This window comes from Penaeus chinensis, chromosome 10 (genome assembly GCF_019202785.1).
Source record: "Penaeus chinensis breed Huanghai No. 1 chromosome 10, ASM1920278v2, whole genome shotgun sequence".
Taxonomy (NCBI): Eukaryota; Metazoa; Arthropoda; class Malacostraca; order Decapoda; family Penaeidae; genus Penaeus; species Penaeus chinensis.
In genome coordinates, this window is record NC_061828.1 from 10,544,080 (window position 1) to 10,551,579 (window position 7,500).

A 7,500-nucleotide genomic window follows, 5' to 3' on the forward strand; every position below is an offset into this window, starting at 1 on the left:
AGTGTTACCAACATCGCATGGCCACTAAACCTAAGCCGGCAGGCAGTTTGCATGCAGTCTTTGATAAACTATGTAAGGATAACAAACTAACAAATAAAAGCAGGGAATATCTGGATAGAGAAACTAAACATAGTTCAGAATTCCAAGCCAAGAAGGTTACCGGAATACAGGAATAGAGAATTGATGATTAACAAAACTCCTCTGGTAATATTGGTATCATTAATCTTCTTCCGGTATAAAGTTTTCAATTATAGATGCTAATGGTTTCAATAAGGTAGCTTTAGCGTATTAACTTTGTTTACGAGTTAGAAAGCTGCAGTTTAGAGCGCTAAGCAGATGCATATTATACGTGGTATATTTTTGCAGACTGACGGTCAAATAGATAAAATAATATATATAAAGATGGATAAACTGACGAACACAGGCGTATAGCGACAAACTGACAGATGTATTAGCAGATAGTCACATATAGATTACTTGATAAACATATGAAGAGAGAGAGAAAAAGAAAGAGAGGGGCGGGGGGAGGGAACAGAACGACATACAGACCCGGCGACGGAGGCTGAGACCAGCGAAACAGGATCCATGCCAAATAAACACAAAGACAAAACCTAGACCTATTAGTCCTAAAACTAATAACAATACACATATCAATCCTTTTCCCATACTACCATCACACTAACCACAGATTCAGCCCATCAATTCCCATGGCGAGAGAATGTAAAGAACTCAGGCTCCACTTTAGCGCGTAACCGACCTCCCTTCCTAGTTGATACTCGCGCTCGGTCGAGGAAGGTCGCTTAGACCGCGTTGTCCTCGAGGCGGTCTGGATACGTCACCAAGAGACCTTTTAAAGAATCATTGTTTATCAGACGATAATTAGTGTTGATATGATGACTACAGGTATAGAATTGATAATGGGATATTGTTCTGGTTTCATTTGATGAAGATTGTTGGGTTTTTGAAAATACATCCGAACAGCTGATGTGATGGAATTGAAAAAATATTTTCGCAATGCAAATTTGTTCCAGACTATATAGCATGTCCTTAGTCTGATAAATAGTCTTGTTGATTTGAGTAACCCAAAGACTTTGTTAACGTCACTGCAGAGAGATTACGTGGTGATGGCGTGCTTATAACTATTTACCAAGTAATAAAGAAGGGTTAGTGTTGATAACATGCGGTAACTACTCGTCAGTGCTGGTAGAAGTTAATTATGGCACCAGTCAAGGAAAACACAAGTAAGATCTTTTAGTGATTGTCATGTGTGTGGCAGTTTGTGTGTGTGTGTGTGTGTGTGTGTGTGTGTGTGTGTGTGTGTGTGTGTGTGTGTGTGTGTGTGTGTGTGTGTGTGTGTGTGTGTGTGTGTGTGTCTGTGTTTCTGTATGTATGTGTTTACGGGAGTTGTATATATGAAAAGTGAGACTTCAGGTTGTGAAATCAATAGGTCCTCCGAATTCGTGCATGTTCATGTGCGTATGAACGTAGCACTAAACTTGCCATGTGTTCCGTCCTAAATGATAAAAAAAAAAAAAAAAAAAAAAAAAAATTGGCGTGGCATACCGTAGATTTCCCCATGACTAGAACTACCACTGGAACTATTTGTTTGTGTTTATTGATCTGCAAGCATGATCTGTTCCATGACGCGCATGTGGGCTCTGATGAACGTGCAGCCGAAGTTGTGCAATATGCGTGCATTCGCAAGTGCATAAAACTAGGCCATGCAGGCGATATGAGTGCGTGTGAGAGATAAGCGTCTGGAATACGGGCTCATAAATGTATAATATGGGTTTTGGCGGTAATAACCTGAGTGTAGACAAAAGGGCCCATTATCATACGGACTTGCTTACTGTATTACACATGATTAAAATCCGATACTCTACATGCACACGTAATCGTAACAAGCACATTATATGCGCTGAGTACAGATTTTAAAGCACACGGTAACAATTACTGCTAAGTGTAGCACTCGCTGCTACATTTGGCGGAAAGCGAGGCGGGTAAAAAAGTGTCCGCCAACCCTATAGTAGAGCCATAACATCAGTGTAATGACAGATGGTAAATAATAAAAGAACCTGCGTGCGTAGAACGACAGCATACCGATAATCGAAGTCACGTCAGCCGCTCCCTCGCGCCGCTGCCATACATGCGTTGCTATTTCAATTTAGTGACGTGATGTTATGCCACCCTGCCTTGCCCCGTTGTGTCATGTCCGATTTTGTCACTTCGTTTCTTTCTCTCTGCTTTTGCTTCATTATAGAGGTGAAAATATATACATGCATGCATACATACATACATACATACATACATACATACATACATACATACATACACTACACACACACACACACACACACACACACACACACACGCGCGCGCGCGCGAACACACGCACATGCGCACGCGCACACACACGCACACGCACACACGCACGCACACACACGCACACGCTCTCTCTCTCTCTCTCTCTCTCTCTCTCTCTCTCTCTCTCTCTCTCTCTCTCTCTCTCTCTCTCTCTCTCTCTCTCACACACACAAACGTACATACATGCATGCATATATATATAATATATATATTTATATTTATATTTATATGTGTGTGTGTGTGTGTGTGTGTGAAGATGTATATATATATATTTCTACATTATATATGTATATATATATATATATATATATATATATATATATATATGTATGTGTGTGTATATATGTGTTTGTGTGTGTGTGTGTGTGTGTGTGTGTGTGTGTGTGTGTATGAGTATATGTGTATATATATGTATATATACATATATATGTAATATATATATATGTATGTGTATATATATTTTTATATATATACATAAATAAGTATATACATATATATGAATATAGTTATATATATGTAGATGTATATATATGAGCGCGCACACACACACACACACACACACACACACACACACACACACACACACACACACACACACACACACACACATATATATTTATTTATATAATATTTATATATGTATACATATATGTGTGTATATACATAGAGAGAGAGAGAGATGTGTATATATATACACACATATGTGTGTGTAATATATAACATGTATATATATAAACATATGAATATATCTATATATATATATACACACATATGTATATATACATGTACATATATATATATATATATATATATATACATATATATGTGTATGTATACATATATGTATACAGATCTGATAATCACTTTTTAGCAACGAAAATTTCAACATTGACCAAATCAACAAACAGTTCAATGACTTAATCCAGGAAGCTGCACTTGAAGTAAGCGGTAAGAACGTCAAGCAAATCTCCAGAAAGCTCTCGATAGAAACTAAACAGCTTTTGCAAAAACGTAGGGTCATGAAAGTGTCGTCAAACAGGGACAAGACTTATCTGAACTAACAAAGACTATAAATAAATAGAAGAGAGAAGATGTACGGTAATTCAATATTCAAATAATAAATGAAATAGTGATCTCAGGTACCAGCATGAAAACAACTAAAAGGAGACTCGGAATAGGGAGAAATCAAGTGTATGCAATAAAGAAACCAGACAGAGAAGTGACATGTAATAAGAATAAAATCATAAGAGTAGTGGAAGACTTTTACAGGGATATATACAACTCAAGTTAACAGCCACGGATAGAAGCGAACGTGGTAACTATAGACATCACAACACAAGAAATAAAAAGAGCACTTAAAGTTATGAAGAGAGGGAAAACACCAGGTGAAGACGGAATTAGTATAGACCTTATAATAGATGCAGGAGAAATTGCAACAGTGAAACTAGTCGGTCATTTCAACCAATGTCTTCTCAACAGAAAGACTCCCTGAAGAAAGATTCAAGAAGCTAGAATGGAACGGAAAGGGTATCAAAATAGGAGACGAATACCTAAACAATCTAAAATTTTAACTAATGCCTTCTCGACGGAAAAAACTCCGAAAGCCTGGAACAATGCAACAATCATTTTGATACATAAAGAGGGGACAGAAAGGGTCTAAAAAACTACCGACCCATAAGCCTCCTTTCAGTTACTTACAAACTGTTCACTAAAATCATCACTACTCGCATCTCTGACAATTTGGCTTCTAACCAGCCTAGAGAACAGGTAGGCTTCCGCAGTGGATTCTCAACAACAGACCACATCCACACGCTCATCCAAACAAGAGAAAAAATAAACGAATATAGGAAACTCCTGTTAATGGCATTTATCGATTGCGAAAAGGCATTTGACTTTGTACAAATATCAGCAGTACTAGCAGCTATTCGAAGACAGGGAGTAGAGGAGGTATATTGTAAAATATTAGAAATATATACGAAGATGGGACAGCAACCATGAAGCTCCACACGGAAACCGATAAAATACCAATTTAAAAAGGTGTTAGACAGGGCGATACCGTCTCACCAAAGCTTTTTACAGCTTGCCTTGAGGAAATATTCGAGAAGCAAGAATGGAACGGAAAGGGTATCAAAATAGGAGACGAATACCTAAACAATCTAAGATTTGCAGATGATACTGTTATCTTCAGTGAATCTGCAAATTAAATGCAGCAACTTATAAACGATCTGAATAGAGAAAGTCTGACTTACGATTAACAAGAAAAAGACTGAGATCATGTTCAACAGTAGAGCTTAATTCGAACAGATACATGTATGTATGTAAGTATATATACCTAAGGCAGCTCGTGCAGACAAACACATCTAGCGAAGAGGAAATTAAGCGACGCATCAGTATAGGCTGGAACGCCTTCGTCAGACACAGTAGTATACTAAGAGGCTCCTTGCCAATAAGTTTAAAGAGAAAAGTCTTTAACTGGTGCGTCCTCCTAGTTATGACCTATGAATCAGAAACATGGACTACAACCAAATTACTGTAGAGGAACCTAATAAGTGCCCAGAGAGGGATGGAGAGGTTGATACTGGGAATCAGCCTAAGAGATCGGACGAGGTCGACGGCAATGGGCAGGTCATTTATGTCGGAGACAGGACGACATATAAGACCTGCCCATTGGACAAAGAAAATAATAGACTGGGCTATAGATAACATAAAGAGGCTAAGGGCCAGACCAGTGACAAGATGGCGTGACGAAATGACGAAATTTGGGGGCCAAGACCGGAAACAAAAAACGCAAGACAAAGATGGAAAAGATTAGGAGAGGCCTACGTCCTGCTGTGGACGTATATGTATATCAGTGGTAAAAGCCATAATGTTATAATGTGAAAGTCGTGCTGGTAATGATATTGATAATGGTAATGAAAGAGTGACATTACGAAATGCAATGATAATAGTTATACTAACAGATTAAAGGAGTACACGCTTGCGCGCGCGCATACTCAAAACACATATACATTCACAAACAAAAGTACACACAAATAAACAAAAACACTCTTATAAACGCAAACACACACGTACACATAGAAGTGCATCCGTTTGTGTGTGTGTGTGTGTGTGTGTGTGTGTGTGTGTGTATGTGTGTGTGTGTGTGTGTGTGTGTGAAACCAATCGCTGTTAAATAACTAAAAAAAGGAAGACAAACAAGTAAAAGTTAAAATAATAGTATTTATAATACTGATGACGATGCTGATGATGATGATGGTGATGATACTGATGAAGAGGATGACGATAATAATAAAAATAACAATAAACGAATAATAATAGCAATAATAACGATAGCAATAATGATAATCATGAATAATGTTGATACTGATAATAATAATAACTATTAATTCTAATGATAATCATAGCAATAATGATAATAATTAAAATAATAATAAGTATTACTGTCATTATTGATATTATTGTTATTATTATTAGTAGTAGTAGTAGTAGTAGCATTATTATTATTATTATTATCATTATTATTGATACCATTATTAGCTTTATTATTGTTGTTGAAGTTGTTGTTACTATTATAATGAAAATAAGATTAGTGATAATGATAATGATAACAATTATAATAACAATAATTACAAGAATAACAAAGATAACAAAGACAATAATAATAATAAAATAATCACAGTGATTGCATAGGCGAGCGAGGTCCCATACCGGAATAATTCTGCATTCGGATATCCTGCAGTGGTCGCCATAGCCACGAGAAATGTATTGCTGGGAACGCCTGTGGGAAGCTCGGTTTGTAGAACCTGGGGAATTTTATTGCACGAACTCTAGTGCTTGTGTGAAGAATGGGTCGTGGTAGCAACAAGGGCAATGCTAACAGTAGGATTTGCAACGCTAGCAACAAAGATAAATTAATGGCTTTAATAGTGGTGATTATGATAGGAATTGCTTCTGTAGGAATACCAATAGGACTGGAAATAACAATAACAAGAATGATACCAGCGAAAAATAGCAAGAATAATCGCAATCAAGCAACGATGACGGCGCAAAAACAACAACACTAGCAATAACAACAGCATCACCGGCTATGATAATAACATCAATAGTAACCCATTAATAACATCAAAACCAATATAAACTACAATGTTAATCAGAGCAACAGTAACAGCAACAATGCCAACAACAGAAACAACAATGACAAAGACAACAATAACAAGGAAAATGCGATAAACAATAACAACAATACTACCAACATCAGTATAGGCAGCAAAGACAACAACTCTTCCCTATACCACTTTAGTTTATAAGGAAGAAAAGCACTTTACGTGGAAATTTTAAAATGATAGTAGTGGGAACAAAACTATAGTGTAGAAGAGGAGGCAGGGAGAGAGGAGTGTCGAGGGAGGAAGAGTTACAAGTGCTTTATTGCGTGAAAAGGGGAGGAAAGGAACAGTAGATTGGTATGAAGAGATTCATGAATGACGCAATTTTTAAATAAGCACATGGATCATTATGTTAGTAACAGGGCTACTGACGAATACTTATAAATATAAACAAGAACAGAGCGGAAGGATGACGCAAACAAAGACAAAAAATAAAATAAAATAAAAATAAAAGCAGAATAAATCAATAAAATCAACAAATAAACAAACACAACAAAAGTGACAAATCTAAACAAATAAAAAAAAAAAAATAGCTAACACAGATTTTGAAATAAACACAGAAAAACAGACTTGCTAGAAACGCCCAATCACGCTGAAATTCTGTCACGCGATGTTCGAAATCATACATTGTTAGGGTATACTAAGATATCTATATAAAAGCAGGTATCATTATTTACGATACTGCACGATTTTGGTATTGTACTTGCAAACACGCGCCCAATTCTGTACATGCACAGTACTTATAGAAATCTTTCTGAATACCAAATAAAGTTTTAGTTTGTTTATAAATCTCTATAGGAATATTCATTCTTCCATATGTTATTGATATTATTACTGTTAATATTATAATTAATATTATTAGTATAATAACTTTTGATATTTGATATTAATAAAATTATTCCATCGTTATGGCCACACAGCTAATTGTAAAGTTTCAATGATAAACAATTTCAGCTGAATATCTTGGTCGATT

At 36.3% G+C, this 7,500-nt stretch overlaps 1 protein-coding gene across 14 annotated transcripts in view; it reads left to right on the plus strand.

The window, feature by feature from the left end:
• The first annotated feature begins 780 nt into the window (after positions 1-780).
• Positions 781-7,500, plus strand: part of LOC125029662 (importin subunit alpha-3-like) — a 34,081-nt gene continuing 27,361 nt past the window's right edge. For 13 of the 14 annotated variants that reach the window (XM_047619680.1, XM_047619682.1, XM_047619686.1 and 10 more), the window contains exon 1: positions 935-1,241. The gene's annotated coding sequence lies outside the window, so the exon portion shown is untranslated. Of the gene's footprint in view, positions 904-934; positions 1,242-7,500 lie in introns of those variants that run through there. The other variant, XM_047619681.1, reaches the window with a different exon arrangement.